General features: G+C 41.7%; 1 protein-coding gene across 1 annotated transcript in view; it reads right to left on the reverse strand.

Annotated features, from left to right (window-relative positions):
- Positions 1-27,405, reverse strand: part of LOC126412782 (post-GPI attachment to proteins factor 2-like) — a 143,445-nt gene that overhangs the window by 51,761 nt on the left and 64,279 nt on the right. The gene's annotated exons all lie outside the window — the stretch shown is intronic.

Below are 27,405 nucleotides of genomic sequence, written 5' to 3' on the forward strand. Positions count from 1 at the left end.
CCTGATCACAATGCCAACAAGCTTTTTATTGAGGTTCTAGCTCCCTTGCTACAGCTGTGCCTCCAAGTAGATAACAGTGTGGCAGTTTTCCTGCTTAATGTCCAAACATATTCAGACCTCACACTTCACAGTTGTCACTGGTAACCAGGTGCCTCAGGGGATATTGTAAACAGCAAAGCCTCTCACTTGGGCAGTTCATGGCAGGAGTCATCCATAAATTAGTGACTAAATCTATTACCCTTATTGTCATCCATGACGCTAGCTCAGAAAAACTTTTTGGTTACATGAAACAACAAGTTTACTGTTACCAGTCACTGTGACTGGTAACAGTAAACTTGTTGTTTCATTTAATGTCAGTAACAGTCATGGTAAGGCCTAACCTACAATGTTCACATTTAAACCTTTTTGGATTTGATGCTTTTCAGGTCTTTGGCTTTTCAGTCATGGACTCCATACAGTTGGTATCTGCAGAGGTCCTGTATTAGTCTTTGAAATCTCTGTGCTCAGAACTTCAGAAGATTTTTTTGGAAAGCCTAGGGTGTATCACGGACTTTCAAGCCTACATAACCTTGAAGCAGTCAGCTAGTCCTAGATTTTTTTCATGCTAGGCAGATTCCCCTGACCCTCTGCTCAAAAGTCAAGGAGGAGAAGCTGGACCAGCTTGCCTCTCTCAGGGCTGTGGTTCCCATTTCCTCCAGTGAATGGTGCATACCCTTTGTCATCATTAAGAAACCCTCTGGTGAATTGTGCCTTCATGGCAATTTTAAGGCCACCACAGTCAATGGTCAACACGTACTCCTTGTCATGTCCTGACAAACTGTTAGCAGGGGGTCAGTTCTTCTCCAAAGTTGATCTTTCCAAAGTGTATCACCAGTTACAACTGGATGATGAGTCCAAGCATATCATGGTCATTAACACACCATTCAGCATTTAACAATATGAATAGTTGATGTTTTGGGTAGCAAGTGCACTTGATGTTTTTCAACAGTATCTGGAACAGGTCATGTCCCTTATTCAGCACTGCTTCAACTACTTGGATGACATCCTGTTACAAGACATACTACAAGTGACCACCTGCACACCTTCTGGGCCCTCTTTTGTAAACTCAGGGCCATGGATCTGTGTTGCAGTCTGCAGAAGTTCAAATTTTTCCAAGCACCTCTTGAACATCTGGGCCATGTCATCTTGACGCAGGATGTCTGACCCATACAGTGTATTTCAGGCCATTACAGAACCGCCACATCCTTCACCATTGCATGAACTGAGGGCTTTTTTTTTTAGATAAAATTGCCTATTTTCACTGGTTCATTCCCAGGTAATTCATCATGCGCCCACTGCATCTCCTTCACAGAAAACGTGATCTCTTTGTCAAGTCTCCAGCATGGGACCAGTCCTTCACCTAGCTGAAGGAGTGCCTCTGGTCAGCATTGTGTCTTGTTACCTTGTCTTTGGTCCCAACAAACCAATGGTTTTGACTACAGATACCCCACAGCATTGTGTGGGGTAGTCCTCACCCATCAGAATGTGGATGGCTCCAAGCAGTCACTGGTGGTGTTTGCATTTAAAACTCTTTGTGCAGCATAGCTCCAACAGTACTCGCAGGTGAGGAGGAGGCTCTGGCCATTGTGTATACAGTCACCAAATTTTGAATTTTCTTGAATGGCACCAAATTCTGACCAGTAATGAACCACAAGCCTCAGTCCGTCCATGCAGGTCCCCGAGGAGGCGGCCCAGAGCTTGCAGCAGTGGGCCTTGTTTCCCTCTAAATACAACTATGACGTTCACTTTCACCCTATGAGATGCCCCGCCAATCTGGACACCTTATCCTGGATTTCCATTGGCCTGAACCCTGAGTTCAAACTGGAGGAGCTCATGTGTTTTCATTTGGATGTCTCCTCCTGCCAAAGGGTAGACAGGTTTCCTGTCATTAGCACCCGAGTCGCCAAGACAACAGTAGCTGACCCCATCCTCAGACAAGTAGTCCACCTCATCCAACAGGGTTGGTCTTCTCATACTTTGGGTTGCTGGTCCGATCCTCTCTGCAGCTACTTTGTCTTACGCCATCATCTCTCGGTCTCCTCATCTCCAAAGATGATTAGGTTGTCATTCCCAGGAGTGCGCAGCAGGAGGTTTTACAGCTATTACATCAGGGTCAGGGGGATGTATCCTGCACCAAAGCCGTGGCTTGCTGTCATATTAACTGGCCTGGCATTCACTAAGAGCCAGAACACTAGGTTACTGCATGTCCCAAACGTGCTGGTCATTGGCCTCTCTATGGCAGTCAGAAACACAGCTCTGGGAACACATTCATGTTGATTTTGCAGGTCCATTTCTGAATGTTCTGTCTAATTGTCACTGACATGTTTTCATGCATGGTCCAGTGCCCCTCGACCACTAACAAGGTAAGTACTCTCGCTCTCTCCAAAATTTTTTCTGTGGAAGGTCTTCCAGTTACCCTCATTTCTGACAACGGACTCCAGTTCCTGTCTCACGCATTTTGTGATTTCTGTGTGTGGTCAGGCATTCACTGCGTTCAATCCCCTCCCTTTCACCTACAATCTAATGCGGAGGCCAAGCATATGGTTCATGCCTTTGAGACCCAGATGAAAAGTATCTGGAAGACTTCCCCACCGAAGTGGTATTTATTTTTCTAACAGCCTATCGGGTGACAACTCCTATTGGTTCCCACAGCACAGGAGAGCTTCTCTGAGGGAGCCAGCCTAGGCACTACTTCCATCTCCTCTGTCCTGCTGGATCTCATCTGCCATTGCTTTCTGGCATACCAGGTGCCAGGGATGGCAGTCTGGGCATGTAGTTATGGTCAGAGTCCCTGCTGGATACCAGCAGTCACTGTGTGCCAGAATGGCGGCCACGCCTACACCCTACAGACAGGGAGCCAGGACGTCTGGCACCATCAAAATCACCTATGTGCCCTGGTGATCACACCATCAACCCCTCCACTCATTTTGGCCTTCTCCAGTACCCCAGCTGTCAGGTGCCACCAACTCAAACTGTGAATGGTCCATCCTCCCATTCCACTTGGGGCAGCACCTCTGCCTGAAGCACCTATGCCTTCACAGTCTCCAGCAATAACTCCTGTGGCAGCCAGAGTGCATACCCGTCACCATTTTTATGTCACAGCAGCAGTCTCAGCCTGCAGTGGTGTCATCTCCACCTTCGATATTGCTGCTGGACATTATCATGGATCTCGACCTAAGCTGTCTGTCACTGGTTCTGCTGTATTGTGATCTGATGGGGGGGGGGGGGGGTATTGGGATTCTGCCCAAGCTGGAAGCTGGCCACTTTCATCTATATCCCTGGGTCTCCAGCAACTGGGCATTGCTCGCTCCTCTCACCTCTAGGGCCTCCATTGTTTCCACATTGCAGCAATCCACAACTTGCCCTGGGGGTCAGCAACACTCTGGCCCCCCAAGAGAGGGGGCAGGGCTGGGGAGAGGGGGGGGGGGGAGGAGAGATTGTAGTAGCCCACATAGACCCACACCCAAGATCTGGGCATGCAGTCTCAAGCCACACCACAGAAGTCGGCAGACACAGCTAGAAGTTTGAAAAGTGTCAGAGGTCACCACTCGTAGATGTGCACATAGCCTACTGTCCGTCCACTCCAGCACCTGGCCAAGAACTTTTAGAGATGAGCCCAGCCTGTTCAGATTCAGTCACATGTTTACCTTTGCATAAATGATATTGGACTGTGACCGTGCGCCTCTCTGTGGCTAGTGCACCTATTATAGTAAGTATGTCCTAGACTTAATAAAGTTTGTTGTGTCCATCATCACGTGGTGTTCTCTTTTGTGATTAGAATACAATCTTTCCCACAACATCGCATGACATGAATTTTATTCCTACTGGTCATGGAGGCCAGTATTTCACCTGAACGATGGGAACCTGTTGTGGGTCTTGGATGAGGACTGCTGTTCTATCTTGATTCCTCTGCTCTTTGGCTGTGAGTGCTGCACCTCCTGAAAACTTGGAGCATGTCCCAGACGAGATGTTTGGTGTGTCAATGCATATTCTGACCTAATATTAATTTTGACACTGCAAACCTCTGTGAGTTAGCGCATGTGCTGGCAAGCTGCCAAAGGGGCACAGTCAATGAAAGCATAATTTTTGGCACAGCTTGGGCTGAGCCAGGCTGAGCGGCCACAGCTGCTGGCGAGAGGTGAGCAGAGCCAAGTCACAGAAGGTAAGGATGGTTTTCCAAGACCCTTGGGTTGGGGGAAGACAGCATTTGGATAGCAAGGATGAAGATGGCTAAGATAGAAAAAAATGGTAGCTGTCTGAGAATGGTAGACAGTATCTGCTTAGTAATACTTTAAAGTTAAACAATAATTCATGGATTACTCATAACACGAAATAAATGTCATCAGCTTAATCATGGTATTGACAGCACTGTAAATGTTTTGTTATACAACCATTATAAACTAATAACTCTGAATGTGTCATGTGATCTTCATGATCAAGGTGATGGATACAAGCTGAGGACATTAACTATCAACAATGAAAGTAACATGTGTGTATACATTTTATTTATTGAATAATCCTGTGTTTTATAATCCTCTGTTTTATAATTATGCAAATGTGTCAGAAAATCAGATTCTCCACAGTTATGGAGAAAATGAAAGCATCATGTCATCCCTTACAATTTCCTTATGTAACCATGTATCATCTGTGTAGTTTATTGAGTAATATCTTAATTAAATAATTAAATGTTAAATCAGCCTATAATAGAAGGACATTCATCATATGAAAGTGTTGATATGTACATAAAATCTAAAACCATCATTAAATAGAGCACATAGTGATGTTTCAATTGAGCCGGCCATCCTTACTATTTATCAGGTATTAACAACAATTTCTTTGTCATTAATACTGAGTGTGTGTGTGGACGAATTTCATACTTTAATTAGTTGTCGGTAAAATATTAGAAATAAGACACTGTGTAGGGTCTGAGAAGGACTGAAGAAAATTGCTTCATTTAACATTTATGTTGTATTTGTGAACTGTATATATTTTTAACTGTGGTCCATTTTACACATTTTTGGGATCATTGTAAAATTCCGTGTTGAGCTATCATTCTATTCCAGTCAGACGAAAACGTAACTTGCTTGTTGGAGATTTACTAGTGTGGTTTCTAAACATATAACTTGATAGATTTTAGGTGGCAAATGACTGTGCAAATATTATAATTTTCATTCACTCTTAGAAGAATTTTGAGGTGAATGGATTTAGAATCTGTGAGTCAGTTGGGATTCTCAACATTTTACAAGTGTCAGTGAATCTGGAATTATTGCTGGTTAGCCTGTTGGAATCTACTCATGGTTACATGAGTTTATATATTTTAATCATTATATTGAACTTAAATTATTTGTGAGCCGACGATTATTTTGTGTACAGTTTAGTGGACTGGGGCATTGTAGTTTTTGGACCACTGAATCTGGGGAATCTGCTAGCACTTACATACACAGATACACATCTTTATTGCAACTGATTATGATTATTATTTTATTTCACTCATATATGAATGTGCCAATGGCCTTGCTGCAGTGGTAATACCGATTCCCGTCAGATCACCAAAGCTAAGCACTGTCGGGCTGGGCTAGCATTTTGATGGGTGATCATCTGGTCTGCCGAGTGCTATTGGCAAGCGGGGTGCACTCAGCCCTTGTGAGACAAACTGAGGAGCTACATGACTGAGAAGTAGCAGCTCCAGTTTCGGAAACTGGCATATGGCCAGGAGAGTGGTGTGCTGACCACATGCCCCTCCATATCCACATCCAGTTACACCTATAGTCTGAGAATGACATGGCGGCTGGTCGGTACCGTTGGGCCTTCATAGGCTGTTCGTGAGGAGTTTAGTTTAGTTTATATATGAATGTATGTAGGGCCACCATTTTTACTGACTGAATAAATCACCAGTTCATTCAAGCTAAATCCTACAGTGTTGTCTATAATCAATTATCCAAAACAGTGCAACCCTTTTCACTATTTTATTTATATTTCATTTATTTCAATGTGTGTGTTATTTAATTTTCCTTAACTTGCCAAAACTTAGATTGCCAAATCATGTATTAAAACGATCTTGCAGTGAGTCTAGTTGCTGGGCATGAGAGCAGACTGCATGGCTTGGCCTAAGATAATATTTACCTAACATTTCAGAGTCGAGTATTGCCCATCTGTGTGTATGTGTGTGTGGTGTATTAACAGTTGTTCATCCCAATTGCTTTTTCTCATCTATATAATAATTTTATGACACAAGGTTAAAGTGCCCTCCAGTACACATGCATAAGATCTGCCATGGTTCCACATGTCGGGCCCATCAAGCTGTTGCTCCTCAGCGGTTTTCTCCTTGGCCCAAAGCTGCAGAGCAGTGTGAGCGTATCTAGTTAGAATTTGCTGATCCATTTTTGAGCTTCATGTTGTTAGTCATGTCTGGCTCCTTTTCTCACTTCTCTTTTGTGTTTCACATGTTTCGGGTTACTATAGCCCATGTCATGTAGGACTGCACTTCCGCACATAGAGGCAGAGCAATAGGGAAGCATGGAGGGGATGAGGTCTGCGTGTGCATGGCAGCAGAAAGCAGGCAAAGAAAGTCCATGTTGCTGAACTGTATTGCTGTGGACAACAATCAGGTTCATTTGCCTTCAGTACATTGTATTAAAGGTTCATATCTAAGAGGTAATAATACATTTTAAAACCGATTTCAATCAATCCTCTACATGAGGGAAATACACTATTGGCCATTAAAACTGCTACACCATGAAGATGACGTGCTACAGATGCCAAATTTAACTGACAGGAAGAAGATGCTGTGATATGCAAATGATTATCTTTTCAGAGTTTGCACACAAGGTTGGTGCCAGTGGCAACACCTACAACGTGCTGACATGAGAAAAGTTCCAACTGATTTCTCATACACAAACAGCAGTTGACCGGTGTTGCCTGGTGAAACGTTGTTGTGATGCCTTGTGTAAGGAGGATAAATGCATACCATCATGTTCCCGACTTTGTAGCCTATCGCGATTGCAGTTTATCGTATCGCGACATTGCTGCTCACATTGGTCAAGATCCAATGACTGTTAGCAGAATATGGAATTGGTGGATTCAGGAGGGTAATACAGATCACCGTCATGGATCCCAATGGCCTCATATCACTAGCAGTCAAGATGACAGGCATCGAATCCGCATGGCTGTAACGGATCGTGCAGCCACATCTTGATCCCTGAGTCAACAGATGGGGACGTTTGCAAGACAACAACCATCTGCACGAACAGTTCGATGACGTTTGCAGCAGCATGGACTATCAGCACGGAGCCCATGGCTGCGGTTACCGTTGACACTGCATCACAGACAGGAGCGCCTGCGATGGTGTACTCAATGACGAACCTGGGTGCACAAATGGCAAAACGTCATTTTTTCGGATGAATCGAGGTTCTGTTTACAGCATCATGAAGGTCGCATCCGTGTTTGGTGACATCGCGGTGAATGCACATTGGAAGCATGCATTCGTCATCACCATACTGGCGTATCACCCGGAGGCATGGTACGGGGTGCCATTGGTTACACGTCTCGGTCACCTCTTGTTCGCATTGATGGCACTTTGAACAGTGGATGTTACATTTCAGATGTGTTACGACCCGTGGCTCTACCCTTCGTTCGATCCTTGCGAAACTCTATATTTCAGCAGGAAAATGCATGACCGCATGTTGCAGGTCCTGGACGGGCCTTTCTGGATACAGAAAATGTTCGACTGCTGCCCTGACCAGCACATTCTCCAGATCTCTCACCAATTGAAAGTGTCTGGTCAATGGTGGCAGAGCAACTGGCTCGTCACAATACGCCAGTCAGTACTCTTGATGAACTGTCGTATCATGTTGAAGCTGCATGGGCAGCTGTACCTGTACACGCCATCCAAGCTCTGTTTGACTCAATGCCCAGGCGTATCAAGGCCGTTATTATGGCCAGAGGTAGTTGTTCTGGGTACTGATTTCTCAGGATCTATGCACCAAATTGCGTGAAAATGTAATCAAATGTCAGTTCTAGTATAATATATTTGTCCAATGAATACCCATTTATCATCTGCATTTCTTCTTGGTGTAGCAATTTTAATGGCCAGTTGCGTATTACTTCATGTCTTGAGGTTGTGTCCACCAACTGTCTGTGTTATGCCGGAAGGCAAGAACAGCTGAAACAGCTTTGTGAAGATGTTAAGTACAATTTTTCTCAGAACAGTGATTGACTAATAACAAGATCATGGAAATGCTTGCAATAATTGCCATTTATTGTGATTTGGACAATATTATAGGTAAAAGTGTAATTCACAAACTTCAGACTCAAATCAAAACCATTATATTTTTTTGACAGTTGCTTCTACTCCATATAATTTTTTTTAATGTTTATAATGCATGTATGTGGGTGTGTTCCATTGCAGGTCAATGTCAATCACTATGCATAAAAAAGAATTACTGGTAGCAAAGACTAGTGCACAAGACTATTGCAAAAATTGTCAGTATTTTATCATATTTTTCAGTGTCAACAGGCATTATGATTTTCAACTACTTTTTTTTGACATGATAGTGGGAGAATATATTTATGATTCACTGAATAAGCAAATAATTAACCATCTTCTGTGAATAACTCTACAGAATGCTGACCAATAATGTTGAAGACCACCAATATCTTGACAGATAATATTCCCTTTCATTTTAAGGCAGTTTCCAATTTGTGCCTTGAAAATTAAGGGGTTTACTTGTTGAAATATTGGAGTTTTCGATGAATTTATTCGGCTCACAAGCAATTAGAGCATACAACATGCTGGGAAAAGCTTAACTTCTCCTTGGGCAATGTGTTGAACATCATTGTTCTGAATACTTCATACGCTACATATTCTCAATCAATGAAAGCTAGGAATTTGTCCCGTACTATGTATGCAACTGATTTATTGACAAAATAATTTTTAAACCATGAGTCTTAAAACAAAGATAGATTATTACTTTACTTTGTTTCAACATCTACATTGTACTACCACCTGCTATCTGAGTCCATGTCCAAACCATCTGATTGTACATTGAGGATGATAGGTTCAAGACTTTTATCCATCTTCACCTCCCTGTCAAAGTCTTATTTCTTGAACTTTACAGTGTGCTGCACACAGTGTGCCCACACTGAAGGGAGATGTCATCTACTGCTCCAAGCACAATCATCTCAGTGTCTGTTATCTTGAATGTTTTGTTTTCGTCCCACATAGCATATAAGCTGTGTGCAAATTAATTCTGTCAGATAATACTGACAATGATATGTGGGTAAACGCAAAACTGTGTGACCACATTCACATGCAGAAAGTAAAATTTGTACATTCTGTTGCATGACATTTATAAATTAATGAGCTGCAACAGTTCAGCATGAGTCTGGCTTATAGTGTCCAGGATATTTTTATTTTTCAGCCAGAGGATAATATCCCCTTTCCTGGTGCTCATACTTGGTCTTTTCTCGGTAACAGCTGAATGATAACAGGCCTGGTATTTACAACTGGCCCACTTTGAAGCAAGATATGGCAAGAATTGTCCAGTGAACTACTTCTTGAAAGTGACTGCATTCATTTCTGAATGGTAGTCACTACTCTTTTTCTTATACCTAAATACAAGTTTACCCTTAGGAACCAAATTAGAAGAAGAGCCAGCATGCAGAATAAGTATCTGAGAACCTTTTTCTATGAGAACTTTATAACCAGGAGTACCATCACTCATTTTCCAGCACGTACTCATGGGATGATTCTAATTCACCCATGTCTCATCAAGGTAATACACAGTAGAACTAGCTCCTCATCTTGCATAGTGCATCATTATAAGGGACGTGGTTCATGCTTCATCTATGTCACTTCATTTAATTAAAAATTCTCTTCTTAACACATTTGAAACCAATGTCTTAAAATTCTTCGCATTGAGAAGCATTATCTTTGAAGCCAATTTGCTCAGGCATAACTGTAATGAGTTTTTGTGATGTCAGCCATTCCCTTCTTACCTACATTTCAAACATGGAGTGCTTTAAAATATCATTGTCAAAACCATCTATTTGGTGTTACAGGTTTCTTGTGATTTTGATGCTTTCCAGGTGACATGAAAATAAAATTTTCCTGGCATTTCTACAGCTCTGACACTCTTGTTTACTATTCTCTGTACAGTTGTCTTGCTGACACGTGCTTCTGCAGTTTGTTCTTGAGTCTTAAAAATGTCAAAAATAGAAGTCTCGCTTTCAGATTCACACTTGAAAAAGTTATAAATGCAAGACATAAATCACCTCAACTGCTTGTGAAGCATCTACACCTACATGATTACTCTGAAATTCACAATTAAGTGCAAGACAGAGGATTCATTGAAGCACCTTCAAGCTATTTCTCTACTGTTCCACTCTCGAATAGCACACAGGAAATATGAACACTTTAATCTTTTCATGCGAGCTCTAGTTTTTCTTATGTTATTATGAGGATCATTTCTTGCGTGTCTCAGCAATACAGATAGCTGTACAATAGGTGCAACCACAACAGAGGGGTATCTGTTGAGAGGCCAGACAAACGTGTGGTTCCTGAAGAGGGGCAGCAGCCTTTTCAGTAGTTGCAGGGGCAACACTCTGGATGATTGACTGATCTGGCCTTGCAACATTAACCAAAACGGCCTTGTTGTGCTGGTACTGCGAACAGCTGAAAACAAGGGGAAACTACAGCTTTAATTTTTCCCGAGGGCATGCAGCTTTGCTGTATGGTTAAATGACGATGGTGTCCTCTTTGGTTAAATATTACAGAGGAAAAAATAGTCCCCCATTCGGATCTCCGGGTGAGGACTACTCAGGAGGACATCGTTATCAGGAGAAAGGAATCTGGCAGTCTATGTATTGGAGTGTGGAATGCTAGATCCCTTAATTGGGAAAGTGGTTAGAAATTTTAAAAAGGGAAATGGATAGGTTAAAGTTATACATAGTGGGAATTAATGAAGTTCAGTAGCAGGAGGAACAAGACTTCTGGTCAGGTGAATACAGGGTTATAAATACAAAATCAAATAGGGGTAATGCAGGAGTAGGTTTAATAATGAATAAAAAAATAGGAGTGTGGGTAAGCTACTATGAACAGTGTAGTGAACACATTATTGTAGCCAAGATAGACACAAATCCCACACCTAACACAGTAGTACAAGTTCATATGGCAACTAGTTCCACAGATGTCAAAGAAATTTATGAAATGTATGATGAGATAAAAGAAATTATTCAGATAGCGAATGGAGACAAAAATTTAACAGCCATGGGTGACTGGAGTTTGATAGTAGGAAAAGGAAGAGAAAAAAAAGTAGTAGGTGAATATAGAATGGGATTAAGGACTGAAAGGGGAATCTACCTGGTAGAATTTTGCACAAAACATAACTTAATCATAGCTCACACTTGGTTCAAGACTCATGAAAGAAGGTTGTATACATGGAAGAGGCCTGGAGACAATGGAAGGTTCAAACAGATTATATAATGGTAAGACAGAGATTTAGGAACCAGGTTTTAAATTGTAAGACATTTCCAGGGACAGATGTGGATTCTCACCACAATCCATTGGTTATGAACAGTAGAGTAAAACTGAAGAAACTGCAAAGAGGTGGGAATTTAAGGGGATGGGACCTGGATAAACTGAAAGAACTAGGGGTTTTAGAAAGTTTAAGGGAGAGCATTAGAGAACCATTGACAAGAACAGGGGAAAGAAATACAGTATAAGAAGAATGGGTAGCTTTGAGAGATGAAATAGTGAAGGCAACAGAGGATCAAGTAGGTAAAAAGACGAGGGCTAGTAGTAATCCTTGGATAACAGAAGAAATATTGAATTTAATTGATGAAAGCAGGACATATAAAAATGCAGTAAATGAAGAGGCAAAAAGGAACACAAACATCTCAAAATGAGGTCAACAGGTAGTGCAAAATTGCTAAGCAGGGATGGCTAGAGGACAAGGGTAAGGATGTAGATGCGTATATCACTAAGGGTAAGATGATACTGCCTACAGGAAAATTAAAGAGACCTTTGGAGAAAAGAGAACCACTTACATGAATATCAAGAGCTCAGATGGACACCCAGTCCTAAGCAAAGAAGGGAAAGCAGAAAGGTGGAAGGAGTATATAGAGGGTCTATACAAGGGCGATGTACTTGACAACAATATTATGGAAATGGAAGAGAATGTAGATGAAGATGAAAAGGGAGATATGATACTGCATGAAGAGTCTGACAGAGCATTGAAAGACCTAAGTTGAAACAAGGCCCTGGGAGTAGACAACATTCCATTAGAACTACTCATAGCCTTGGGACAGCCAGCCCTGACAGAACTCTACCAGCTGGTGAGCAAGATGTATGAGACAGGTGAAATACCCTCAGGCTTCCAGAAGAATATAATAATTCCAGTCCCAAAGAAAGCAAGTGTTGACAGATGTGAAAATTACTGAACTATCAGTTTAATAAGTCATGGCTGCAAAATACTAACACAAATACTTTACAGACGAATGGAAAAACTGGTAGAAGCTGACCTCACGGTAGATCAGTTTGTATTCTGTAGAAATGTTGGAACACTTGATGCAATACTGACCCTACAACTTATATTACAAGATATATCAAGGAAAGGTAAACCTACATTTCCAGCATTTGTAGACTTAGAGAAAGCTTTTGACAATGTTGACTGTAATACTCTCTTTCAAATTCGGAAGGTAGCAGAGGTCAAATACAGAGAGCAAAAGGCTATTTACAATTTGTACTGAAACCAGATGCCAGTTATAAGAGTCGAGGGACATAAAAGGGAAGCAGTGGTTGAGAAGGGAGTGAGACAGGATTGTAGCCTCTCCCCGATGTTATTCAATCTGTATATTGGGCAAGCAGTAAAGGAAACAAAAGAAAAATTTGGAGTAGGAATTAAAATCCATGGAGAAGAAATAAAAACTTTGAGGTTCGCCGATGACACTGTAATTCTGTCAGAGACAGCAAAGGACCTGGAAGAGCAGTTGAATGGAATGGACAGTGTCTTGAAAGGAGGAGATAAGATGAACATCAACAAAATCAAAAAGAGGATAATGGAATGTAGTCAAATTAAGTCGTGCGATGCTGAGGGAATTAAATTAGGAAATGAGACACTTAAAGTAGTAAAGGAGTTTTGCTATTTGGGGAGCAAAGTAATGAATGATGCTCGAAGTAGAGAGGATATAAAATGTAGACTGGCAATGGCAAGGAAAGGGTTTCTGAAGAAGAGAAATTTGTTAACATTGAGTATAGATTTAAGTGTCAGGAAGTCGATTCTGAAAGTATTTGTATGGAGTGTAACCATGTATGGAAGTGAAACATGAACGATAAATAACTTGGACAAGAAGAGAATAGAAGCTTTCGAAATGTGGTGCTACAGAAGAATGCTGAAGATTAGATGGGTAGATCACATAACTAATGAGGAGGTATTGTTTAGAATTGGGGAGAAGAGAAGTTTGTGTCACAACTTGACTAGAAGAAGGGGTTGGTTGGTAGAACATGTTCTGAGGCATCAAGGGATCACCAATTTAGTATTGGAGGGCAGTGTGGAGGATAAAAATTGTAGAGGGAGACCAAGAGATGAAAACACTTAGCAAATTCAGAAGGATGTAGGTTGCGGTAGGTACTGGGAGATGAAGAAACTTGCACAGGATAGAGTAGCTTGGAGAGTTGGATGAAACCAGTCTCAGGACTGAAGACCACAACAACAACACATGACTTTATAAGACAGTAAATCATAGCATCACCTGCAAGCAGTCTAAGAGGACTGCTCAGATTGTCTCCTAAATCATTTATTAGATCAGGAGTAGCAGAAGGCCTACAACACTTCCTTGCAAATGCCAGATACCATGATTTTTCATCGATTACTATATACTGTGTCCTTTCTGACAGGAAATTACATATCCAGTCATACAACTAAGACGATACTCCATAAGCATGCCATCTAATTAAAGCTGCCTAGTGAGGAACTTCATTTTTATTGCCATTACATGACTTATTCATTTGGAAATCACAGTAAATAATTTACTGCTATACTGCTACAGGAAAGTAAAATCATCATCTGAATGAATAATTTGGTTGCTCTGTGAATGAAATTCATTGCCTCAAAATTTGGCAACAGCACAGTGTTCAGGAGAAAGAGTCTTGAAATCTAGTTTGTAACTCTCAGCTAGCCACTCGGAGAGGGAGTGAATCTTATTGGCTGCTAGCAGTTAATGTTGGTGGATGCACATAATGGCTGAAAATAGGCCCACCTTCAATACTGCTATTACTACATCCTTGGAAAATGTCTTTGCCCCTGAAGGCACCATGCACAACTTTGTTTCTGGTAATGGGATGGCATTTACCTACAACTTTGAATGGTTTTGTACCTGCAGTGGGATTAACACTCTGTGCCTTTTCATCCATCTTCCAACAGTTGTGTGGAATGCTTTATATCTCAATGCACTCTCTCGGATATGTTGTGCCCACAGCCAGCATGCATCATCACTTAGGTGTGGGCCCATCAGATTGTGCACCAGCCAACGTGTATCTGCAGGACAACCTACATCCAACACGGATCTGTGATGATCAGCTACCTTTACCAGTAACAGATTATTCAAAACAAGCACCACCTGTGTCTTCTCTACCAGCAGTTGTGCTGCTTGTGGGGAACACTGGTGTCAATTTTTGTGTTTTTATCACTACCTGGAGGGCACTTGTCTTCAGTGTGCCCTCTGATAAGACCATACCACAATCTGATATAAAGCCAGCTCAGGGCTCATCTGAGTTAATTGTTATGCAGTCTGTGAAGTGTGTGGTGAGCATGCTATCGCCAATGAAATCTTGGGTGAGCAGCCGAGTAGTGGTGTCATGTTGTTGCAACATTTCAATGAGTTTCACACCCATCATCTTCGAGCAAAGTGTAGGGATGCTTTGTTCCACCTATCTATATATCCACTCAACCAGTGTCCAATTCTGCAGGCAGGCAAACCATGTGCCTCTGGAAGGGGGTTCTACATCAGTGGTGGGGGAACACAATGCAACCGGTGCTGGGGAATCACGGCGCAGCCCTGACACGGCCGTTAAGCCCCTGTTGCTGTCCAATCTGTCTGCAGACACTGCTGCCTTCAGAACGGAGTTTCTTAATTGTGGAACCCCTTGCTGTGCTAAGCTGAAATCTATTATTATTTTTTACTAGTTTGCTGTGCAAACGTATTTCCACTGCCTCTTTTACAACCAAGTCTGAGAAACTGTTGGTGCTGCATAGCTTCTTCATTGTTTGAAATTCATGGATTGTCCCTCATTGAAGCTATGCTCTGCTACCACAGACTTGTTTGTCTGTCCTAGTTGTACATTCTTGATGTGCTTCGTACAGCACTGTAAGATACATCACAGTGTCTGCCCAATGTACTGCATCCCACATTTGTACTCAATACTGCAGATATCTGGCTTCTGCAGACCTAGCTGATCTTTGGTCGAGCCAAGTATTTTCTTAACTTTTTGCGCAGCATGGAAGACTGTCATTATTTGGTGCTTTTATAATATTCTTGCAATCTTGGCTGTCGGTGATCCAGCATACGGCAAGAGAGCCACATGTTTACTTAATCTTCTCCTGGTTTGTCTTCCCACCTCTTGTCTGTACGTAAGGGCCATCTTATTTGTGTCTTCTTGTAGACATTTTGTGGAAAGTTTCCCACAAATGCTGCAACTCCTGCAACAAGCTCTTCCTGTCACAGATCGAACTGGCTTTTTGTACTAATATGTTTAGTATGGATGGTGGCAGCTCAGAGCATTAAGGCATAGGTTTATGAGGATCTTCTTCCTGTAGCCCAAGTGTCCCAATACACTGTCCAGATTTCTCTTGATCAAAACGTCCAAGAAGGGTAGGCATCAATCCTCTTCTACCTCCATGGTATACTTGACACTGTCATCTATGCCATTGAGATGACATAGGAACTCTTGCAGGTTTTCCTTGCCTTGTGGCCACACTGCAAAAGTGTCATCTACATTTCCATAGAACACCTCTGGTTTAAGGTGGGTAATATCCAATGCTACATCTTGAAAGTACTCCCTGTAAAAGTTAGAAATACTTGGAGCTAAGGGAGAACCCATGGCAACACCATCTATTTGCTCAAAGAACCTCGTATCACATTTGAAGTAGGTGATGGTTGGCACATGACAGAAGATTTTGATTGTGACCACATCAAAGTGACCCTCAAGTAGAGCTAAGGAATCATCCTACAGTGCTCAGATGAAAAGGGATGTGACATCGAAGTTGACTTGTATGTCCATCTCATCCATGCGTAGCCCTTGGAGTATTTTAACAAATTCTGTTGAGTTCTTGACATGATGTGGGCAGTGACCCATTAGTGGTTTTAGCAGCTGTGCTGAATGCTTGGCTATTCCAAATGTTGGCAAATTTATTGTGTTCAGTATAGGATGCAGTGGGACATTCTCCTTATGGATCTTGGGGTGGCCGTACAGCTGTGGTGGCACTGGTGGCCTAGGGTAAAGTTTCCTGATGGTGTTTCTACCAAGTCCTGAGCTGCTGAGAACGATGGTCTTACATGTAACAGAAGTAGTCACATCTTTCCAGACTTCTTTATATGTTGCATTGTGCAGTAAAGTGTTGATCTTCTGCCAGTAACCTTCTGACTTCAATGGCACTTTCAAATTGCCTTTATCTACTGCTAAGACCATTATATCTTTGTCGTTGTGAAGGGCCAGTAGCACCTCCCATTCTGCCGCCAAAATGTTGCTCTTCAGCATTCTTGCTTTCTCAAGTACCCTGCAAGTCTCCCTCCTCACTTACTCGGCAGCCTCCAATGGGAGACCATGTATGGTTTGCTCAACGTTGCTGATGATGTCACGTTTTGGTAATGTTCTTGGAACTGGAACAAAGTTCAGGTCTTCCAACAACACAGAGATTGTTGGCACATCTAGTTCTCTCTCTTCTACATCTACATCTACATTTATATGATGATGGTCTTAGCATTGCTGGGTTTGTTCTCCTGCTGTCGAGCCATATGGAGTTCGAGAAACATTTTGCACTATTTCTTAGTGGTTTTCTTCTTCTAGAGCTCACTGCTTGCATACGTGTTACCATCTGATCACTCCCAGGAATAGTGCGCACAAAATTCCATGGCCAATAGATGCGCGGTTGGCTGGGGAAGTGTGGGGAGAGCGGCAGTGGTAGGGGGTCACTAAGAGCACTGTAAGGGAAATGCTGAATGCTGGAGGGGAAGTGCTGTTCTAAACTGAAGCCTACGCTCACATTTTTTGTAAATATTAAATGGGGCTCCTCCATGCCCACACTTGTATGGTGACTGTTCAAAAATATCTACTGTCGCCTCTGCTTTTATTAGTATCTAGAAAAGATTCCACTGAAAGTGCTGCAATTCATTTTCACCTGGCTTGTTAACCATTTGTAACATTCAGACAAGCATCAGGAGTGGCGAATTTTGAGTAAAGTCTACACATTTCTCTGGTTGCCATGTCAAAATTTGCTTCTTTTGCCAGAACACTGTGGAGTTTACACTGTCTCACCTCACTAACATGTTGTGCAGACACAATCACAAGAGTATTCTGATGCAATGGTTTGTTAAGTTTATTAAGAGAGGAACTGAGGAAAAGTAAAGTCAGTAGCTTATGAAAAAGCACAACCTCGGTACAAAAATATGTGTAATGTCTTCACATATGTTGTTCCAAAAGCCATAGCATTTCTCATTTCACCAGCTACTGATGGCCCTTAAAAATTACACTCTTTCACTAAAAAAGTTATTGGAATAACACAATAGATAGTGAAGTTTTAAATAATAATGATATAGTAAAACACTCTCCTCTTTGCATGCTATCATTTTCCAAAACCTTATTTCGATATCTCAAACAATTTATGAAATATGAGGAATGTTGTGGATATTTCACTCTGGCTTTATCACTGGCATGGCATGATCACAAATGAGTGTGCTACATCAGGTAAATTTTGTCAAGATTGGTGACAGAGAGATACCTCTACGCAAGTATAAAGAAAATTTCAGTATGTTTGCTAAATTTCACATACAACAACATATTATGTAATATGACCAATCACAAAATCATAGCAACCTCTATTTCTCATTGCAAATTTTTCTGCATTTCATGCAGTGTCTTACTTTCACAAAAAAAATCACAATAACTATGGCCATTAATGAAACAGTGGACACATCATCATGAACCTGACATATAGAGCTATAAGTAAAGCAAAAATGAATTTTTTTTTATGGAATAGTTTCTGTAAAATCATTTGAGAAAGATTGCCAGGTGCATGCCTCGATTCCTTCATCACTGACCATCCAAAAGGTGGAAAATACTTATCGGCCTCCCCTTCTGTATAAACAAATGAACTCACCCAGAGCTTTGGACGAAAACTGGTCACTGTGCATCGGCCACCGTATCCTATGTGAACTACATGCACTGGGAGAGTAGAAGCCAGGTAGAGGTGATGGTGAGCAAAGTCCTTGCATTCTTCAATCAACTTAGAGAACAAAGAGAAAAGGGAGGTAAGGAATAGCGTGCACGCCAGACAGCAAAGAGACTGCGAGAAGATCAATAGTAGGTGCAACTAATGCACCTATCAGGAGAGAGGCCACAACGAGTGCATACACAGCCACGTGGATGGCCACGTAGACATGTAACAGACCTGTGAATTTAGTGAAGTCTTGCCCTAGATGTTTTGCTCACCATAAATGACAGGATTGCCCATCACGTAACGCGACGTGTTACACATGTGTAAAAAAAGACCATGTCCAAGCAGTTTCTTTGCAACCACAAAAACGCCAGTTTTCCCTGCTCCCAGAAAAAAACAGGCTCGTGCACATGCAATGAACACTGTGTTTTCAAAACCTACAACAGGTTCTGACAAAAGTAAGATTAAGGTTGTGACTCATTCTCACCCTAGTGCCATCCAGCGACATTCTAACAAACTATTTGTCTCATTACAAATTGCTGGCTGTTGTGTGAACTTTCAGTTGGACACAGGTGCCTCAGTAACTTTGCTTAATCATGCCATGTATGAACAGTTAGGCTCACCATGCCTTTCTAAATCGAGCAAGCACCTAACTGCTTACAACAGACAGGAAATTCCAGTGCTTGGACATTGCAGTTTGCCTGCAACTTATATATCTCACACTAGGACAGTAAATTTTACTGTGTTGAAATCAAGTGACAGTGAGAACATTTTTGGTTTAGGTGCCTTTGATTTGCTTGGCCTTAGCGTCCAAGACAATGTACTTTCCATATCCACATTTGCACAAAAGGACAGTGTTACTAGCTTGCTTAAAGAATTTCCTGAACTATTTTCGGAAGGAATGGGAAAAGCAAATAACTTCATGGTGCATGTTACATTGAAAGACAATGCTCAGCCTAAATTTCTCAAGGCCCACCCCATTCCAATTATTTTACGTGACAAAGCAGCCAGTTAATTGAAAGAATTGCAGGATAACGATATAATATCACTATGAAATACTATACAGACCTACAGCAAAGCACAGATATGCAGACGCCCTATCTTGCCTTCCGATTGGCCCAGACTCTGATTTTGATGCATCTACCACATCTTGTTGCCAAATCGAAGCTTGGGACTCTGAATTGCTGGAATATTTTCCCTTGCACTAAGGAAATAAAGCACAGGCCACAGAAGCAGACCCAGATCTCAAGATTTTGTTGCATTACATTTGCAAATCTTGACCTCGTTCATTGAACAATATCCAGAATTAACCTTTCAGTTTAACAGGGTGTAATCCTAGGTCAAAATAACAGTGGGCAATCACATGTGCTTATTCCCAAAGTGTTGCAAAATGCTGTACTGGGATTCCAAGGACACTGGCGAATTGTTCGCACTAAACAGTTAGCGCAACAGCACTGTACTTGTCAGGGGATGGACACCAACATTGAACAGGTGATATCACAGTGTCACACATGTGTGGTGAACTAATCTGCTCCACCACTGACATTCTCAGCTTGGCCTAAGACTCAGTTGCCATGGCAACAAGTACACATAGACTTTGCAGGACCATTTTGGAACACTCGTTGGCTCATAAAGGTAGACTCTTTTAACAAGTGACTATGAACTCTACCACATCATGTAGCACCATTCAAGCACTGTCCTCCATATTTTGCATAGAAGGTTTGCCAGAAGTACTTGTGTCAGTCAACGGACCACAGTTCACTTTGCATGACTTTGGACAGTTTTGTGAATGCAACAGCATTTGTCATCTAAAAAGTTCTCTGTTTCACCCACAGTCCAATGGAGAATCAGAACACTTCATAAGCACTTTCAAACAACAGATGGCCAAGCTTTGCACCACCCAAACATGGCAACAGACACCCACCCATGAGACGGATCATCACTGGTGGAACTTCTGCACGGCCACCGCCATTGGATGTTGCTGCACTTGCTACACCCACTGCAGCATCTGGTGCCGCCAATGGTCCACAAGTATCGCTTTATGCCATGCAATCTTGTTCTTTTCTGGGTTTATGGCAACCATGGGTGCTGGGAAAGAGGCATGATCTAGGAATGCATTGGCTCTTCTATGTATTTGGTTGCAGGTCCTGATGAGTTGCAATGCTGCCACCAGAACCAAATTCACGCATGTCATTTGCCCTGTGATTCTGCTGCTTTTCTTCCCCCAGATTCATAGCCTCAGGTGACCACGCAGCCTTTGCAGCTAGCAGCAGGTGCCACCAGAGCACCCCCAAGAGGAGTGAATGGACGATGCGTCTCACCTCCGCTGTTCCTGCTCGCCGACCCAATGGACCTGGACCCTCCATCACCATCGCCATCACCATCGCCATCATCACTCCAGGACACACCTGCATGTGTGCCCTGGCATCAGTTTTCCAGAGGATGCTCCTGTTGCTTCGCAAGCCAAATGGCGGGGTATGGTCGGAAGTACGCCGGCCTCCACAGCCACGGCTCCTGCCTCATCTCTACGTCCAGATTCCTGCCTCCCTCCCCATTGTCATTCGCAGCTTTGCTACATGACAACAGTGCAACATTTCTGGGGTGGAGGGGGGGGGGGGGGGGGAAATGTGGTGGCATAAGCTGTAACCAGCACATCAGGCAGCAAAGAGGTTGCAAGAAGATTGATAGTAGGTGCAAGCAATGTGCTTATCAGGAGAGAGGCCAAAAACAGTCTCACAGGCAATGCACCAGCTTATGCCCTCTCGACTGCCAGTATTTAGATTGCCGCCGCAGACCAGAGGGCACAGTCAGTTGCAGTTACATCCAGTCAGTCATCCAGAGTCAACGAGTTGAGTCATCAGTCGCAGCCCAGTGGGAGTCGCAGGTGTAGTTAGCTCAGCCTCTAGCTCAGAGTCAGTCAGTACCTAGAGACCAGAGTAGTGTACAAAGTGGATTTGTACTTCACCAGCAGTGAGGCTAACATGGACTATTACAGGAGAGCTTGTAACATAACTAGCTTAATTTGTGTAGCTTTCTTATTCCTATGAATAAAGAACCCTGTTAATATATGCACGCAATTTGTGTTATAGAAAGAGGATATTGGGCACCAAACAACATCCTCTCCTTGCTTTCCATGGTACAAGCCTGCAGTGACAACAATACAATACAAAAATTGCAGACTCAGACTTTTACATTGGCAGTTAGCTAAGAAGGCTGGCCTCTAGTTACCTTTACCTCACAACGAGAGGAGCTAGTACTGATGTCCCTCTTTGGAAAAATTGTGGAGGATACAAGTCAATTTCCCAAATTCAGGAGTGTCCATATGGATAAGGGTGCTCTGATATTTGTGAGGGGATGGGGACAGTGAATTGACTGAAGGAGATGCTGTCCAAGATATCTTTGTGGATGAGGTGCATCTGCTGGTCCAGACAGCAGTGGAACTACTCAAGACGACTGAAATATCAATCTGGGTACCAAAACAACTCAAGTATGTTTTGTCAGAGACTGTGTTAGAGAAAGTACAGGTTCAGAATCAAAACATCTCAACAGAGGACTGGAGAATCACAAATTGAGAGGTTGGAACTAATGGCCAAACTCTTATGGTGGAAGCTGTAGAAACATCCCTGATTGCAATGCAAGAGCAAGATTTAAACGTATTTGGGGTTGTCATAGGTTACTGTAATCAAAGACATCAAAGCTGACAATGGTCGCACGTTGGTGGCAAGAAGTATTTCGGATAAACCTACAGCACAGCAAGTGTACAAAATCCCACCTTGACTTGCCTTGTGGCAAGATAGGAGGTGGAAGTGGCCTTGATCAAAGAACCTGCTTACATAAAAGGGGTATATTAGGCCTCAAAGGACCTGAAGTTAAACTGAGTAACACCAGGAATATAAAAACTCAATAACTGCATTATGTTAAAAATGGAATTTTACTGATGCTGATGGTGAACATCAGAATGAAGAGGGTAGGAACGTTAGTGAAGTGGCATTGGCCTAGAATACCTTCCTTATTAGGACAGTGCCCCTCCATCCCAGGAAGTGAGATGATTGAAACTGTCAGCTGCTTGCAACTGAATGAATGAGTGAATGCTGATTGGCTGTGATGCCAATGAACACAACTCAGTGTGGGGAAGTAGCGACACCAACAGCAAAGGCAAGTTCCAACTTGAATACTTACTGGAGAGTAAGCTATTGATCATGAACAAGCGTAAGGAAAACACTTTCAGAAACAGAATAAGGGAGGAAGTAGCTGACATAACTTTTGGGACCATCTTAGTGGGTAGTTACATCAAACAATGGAATGTGGCAAATGTAACCGTCCTTAGCTGACCACATATATATTTCATTTAAGGTTTAAATAGATGTTAAACAAGCCATGGCCTATAGAAATCCTAGGCATACAGACTGAAATTTATATAAGAAAGACATAAACTCACATCTATCTGAACTTAAAACTTTTATAGGAAATTCAGTGGACTTGGAGGAAATGGCAGTTGAAGTAGTGGCTGCCTTCATGACCTTATATTTAGAAAACTGTCCAATTCCCAACAAGAGCACAAACAGAAATGTATCTTGGTGGAATAACAATCTGAAATTGCAAAGAAAACATGTAAGAACTTAACTTTGCAAACAGGAAAGACCAATGAGCAAAATCTTGCTGTTAACCTGTGACTGGGAATGCATATGTATACAATGTTCCTACCACAAATAACATTGTCTTGTACATTCCACTGCTGCAATTGCAAGCCCGTACCTGTTCCCTCATTATTGCTTCAGCCAGCATTGTGATAAGTTGTGCTGTCACATGTCCAAGTTGGCAGGAGTAATATAAAATGAACAGTGAGTTAGGTGAGCAAAAAATTTATGATCCGTGCAAGAAAATGACCAAGATTCTGAGCTAGTGGCACAGTATCACAGTGAGGTAGTTGTCTACAAGATAATTAGCAATCTAATAAGTGAGTGGCTGGGATTTGAAGCAATTGCACTGTTTAATGCATCAAGAGGGTCATTACTGTGGGGTAACACTTGTACATGGCAACAGAGTGATATAATGAAAGTTTATTTTATTATTGTTTAATTAGACAGTGATTTAGCTATTATAATGTAAGCTTATTTTATCATTGTTTAATTATGATTAAAATGCAATTGTGCTCATACACATTTACCTTGGTAAATAAAGACAGCTATTCTTTGCATGTATACAACATATGTTGCATGCCTGCTTGCGTTATTAAAAAAAAATGGCATGCCTGCTTGAGGGTTAAGCAAGTGAAACAACCATCCTGGGAGCTATTCTGTGAGGAAGTAGAAGGTACAACTGTCATAGACAGACTTCACAAAATACTCACTACCAGGCTCATGGTTTCCATACTAGGCAAGGCTGTGGCATTTATCAGTCAGAATCAACCTAGATCTCGGACTACGCTGCACATCAGTCTGTCACCGCAACCAAGATTTCAGTCAGGGAGGGGGCAATATCACACTCTAGCCAAAAGCTGACATATTTTTGTCTTCTTTCTGTTACATAATCAGTTAGTCAATAACACCAAAAACTAATTCCAAGATAAAATCTATAGGTAGCATATTTATTCACTGATGTCACCTTCCCGGAACTTTATCACAAGAAACCATACTAAAAGACACATTTTGGAGAGATCTTTAATGCTCTGTGTGTTAGCTTTGCTGTAAGCTTAATGTTTTTTGTATTAGTAATTCCAAACTTGGGGCATTTTAACATTCTAATTGTGCAAAATCTGTGGCACTTCTGAGTTTGCATGATGGAATTATGGTGTTTCTGTGATGTCATGGGTCTTGTGCTATGACTGTGATTTTTGGATTACTAAATAAACCCTGAACTGCAATCAAATCAGGCAGCAACTCAGAAAATAATATTCTTGAGTCCATATTCCCCAACAAGTTAACACAATGGAACAAACTCACTTCTGAGAAAGACAGCTGTTACACATACATAACATCTAAAATTACACAAGGTACTTCTATTAAATTAATACAAAAGTCCCAGAATCATTAAGAAAACACAAAGATGGATAAAAAAATTGGTGATGGCAGGATGTGAAACAATGAACTTTAACACAATAGATCTGCAGCTGCATCTGTTACAAAACACCACAAACTATGAAGCTGGCATGATGTAGATGTGACACAGGATGGCTAGGCTGAGCTGGGGAAACTTGTTTTGTCTGGTGTCAAGAGGAGGCAAACACAAATGGGTAGGCATCTATTAATCATTGGCAGTTCAAACATATGCTGAATGATAGTAATCCTTACGGAAATGGCAGCAAGGACAGGAAACGACATCACGTGCAGTCAGTGTGTATGCCTGGGGGCCTCATTCAACATGTGGTAGAGGCTATTGTAGCAGTCACTGAGGGAACAAGCTGCAACTAACTACAGATTGGGGGCCATATTGGAACAAAGTATGCCTGTCATCTAGGCTTTGAAGTTGTACCTGTATCATTCCAGTGACTGGCAGAGAAGGATGAGCAGACCAGCCTTGTGCATAGTGTTTCAATGTAGCTCACAATTTGCAGCATTGTCCCCAGAACTGAGCGTGGCCCTTTGGCTCTGAGTTAAGTGGAAGAACTGAACCAGAGACTTCAAAGTTTCTGTGACAGGCTAGGCTTTGAGTTCCTGGGATTGTGCCATGGGTTAAGTGTGCACTATATATCAGAGACTGCTACTCAGGTATCTGACTTTGTGTGGGGTACACACAAGGTTTTTTTTAGATGACACAATTCTCATCCATTCCAGATAACAATAACTGTAGGAAACCCAGAAGTGTCAGTGTAAGATCAAAAGAAATGCCTCCCACAGGTGAGAGTATTAAAATTTTAATGATAAACTGCCAAACCATTCAAAACAAAATGTCAGAGTTTGAAGCACTCATAAAAGCAGTGAAGTTCACATAATGCAAGGTACAGAAAGCTGGTTGAAACCTCACTGTTGTGAGACTTCTGGGGAAAATTTCATTGTACATCAAAAGGATAGACAAATGGGAAACAGAGGTGGTGTATATGTCACAGTAGACAAGAAACTCAAATCCACCAAGACAGAAATTGAAGCTGCTTGTGAGATTGTTTGGGCAAAACTAAGTATCAGGGGTGGGCATAAAATGATAATTGGACCCTTCTATCACACACCAGACTCATCTCCTGTTGTAACTAAAAGCTTTAAAGAAAACCTCAGTTCACTTGTATGCAAGTTCCCAATCATACTGTAATCATCATTGGAGAATTTAATCATCCAACAATTAATTGGGAAAATTACAGTATTGTTGGTGGTGGGTGTGATAAGACACCCTGTGAAACTTTACTAAATGTCTTTTCTGAAAACCACCCAGAACAGATAGTTAATAACCCCACTCATGATGGAAATATATTGGCTCTAATGGCAACAAATAGACCTGACCTCTTTCAGGATGTTGACATCAAAACTGTTATAAGTGACCATGACGCGGTTGTGGCAACAGTGATTACTAAAATAAGCAGACATGTCCCACATGACATACTGGAAGGTTTGAATCAAGGTGGTTAGGTTTCCTGAAAGCATTTGACTTAGTGCCACACCTACACTTATTGATCAGTAAACTAGACAAAAAAATCAACTGTGTTGTATCTGGATGAGGAACTTGAAACTTTCAGCACAGGGCAGGAGCATGTAGAAGAACTATGGCTCAAGTTTAAAAGAATAGTTGACCGTGCACTGGATAGATATGTACCCAGTAGAACAGTTCATAATGGAAGGGAACTTGCATAATGTACAATCACTGTAACGAAACTTCTAAAGAAATAGATTTTACGGCACAATAGGTGTAAAACAAAGCATAGGGCTATAGATAGAGAGATGCTGAATGAAATACATCTACCTGTGAAGAGAGCAATGCATGATGCATGACTACTGTGGCAGAATACTGTCAAATGATATCTCACAAAGCCCAAAGAAATTCTGGTTGTATGTAAAGGCCATTAGTGGCACCAAAGTTAGTGTCCAGTCCATAGAGAATGAGACAGGAACTGAAATTGAGGGTAGCAAAGTAAACTCTGAAATGCTTAACTCCATTTTCAAATGTTCCTTTACAAAGGAAAGCCCAGGAGAACTGTCCCAATTTAATTCTCATACCACTGAAAAGATGATTGAAATATCATTGTTAGTGGTGTTAAGAAACACCTGAAATAGTTAAAACTGGACAAAGCTCCAGGGCTTGATGGAATCTCTGTCAGATTCTATACTGAATTTGTGGCTGAGTTACCCCTCTTCTAACAATAATCTATCATAGATTCCTTGAATAAAATAGAGCATCCAGTTCTTGGAAAAAAGCACAGATCACACCTGTCTACAAGAAGGATATAGAAGTTACCCACAAAACTATCATCCAATATCTTTGATACTGATTTGTTGTAGAGTCTCAGAACATATTCTGAGCTCAAACATCATAAGGTATCTTGAACAGAATGACCTCCTCAATGCCAACCAACATGGGGATCGAAAACACTGATCATGTGAAAATGGACTCACACTTTTCCCACATGACATACTGGAAGGTTTGGATCAAGGTGGTTAGATTTCCTGAAACCATTTGACTCAGTGCCACACCTACACTTATTGTCAAAAGTATAGCCATATGGGGTATCAAGTGAAATTTGTGACTGGAGTGAGTACTTTTTGGTAGGGAGAATGCAACATGTTATCCTGAAGGGGGTGTCATCGTCACATGTAGAAGTAACTGTAGGTGTGCCCCACGGAAGTGTGTTGGGACCCTTACTGTTCATGTTGTATATTAATGACCTAGCAGACAATATTAATAGTAACCTCAAACTTTTTCAGATGATACAGTTATCTATAATGAAGTACTATCTGAAAAAAGCTGCATAAATATCCAGTCAGACCTTGATAATATTTCAAAATGGTACAAAAAT

The sequence above is a fragment of the Schistocerca serialis genome, chromosome 7 (genome assembly GCF_023864345.2).
Source record: "Schistocerca serialis cubense isolate TAMUIC-IGC-003099 chromosome 7, iqSchSeri2.2, whole genome shotgun sequence".
NCBI lineage: Eukaryota > Metazoa > Arthropoda > Insecta > Orthoptera > Acrididae > Schistocerca > Schistocerca serialis.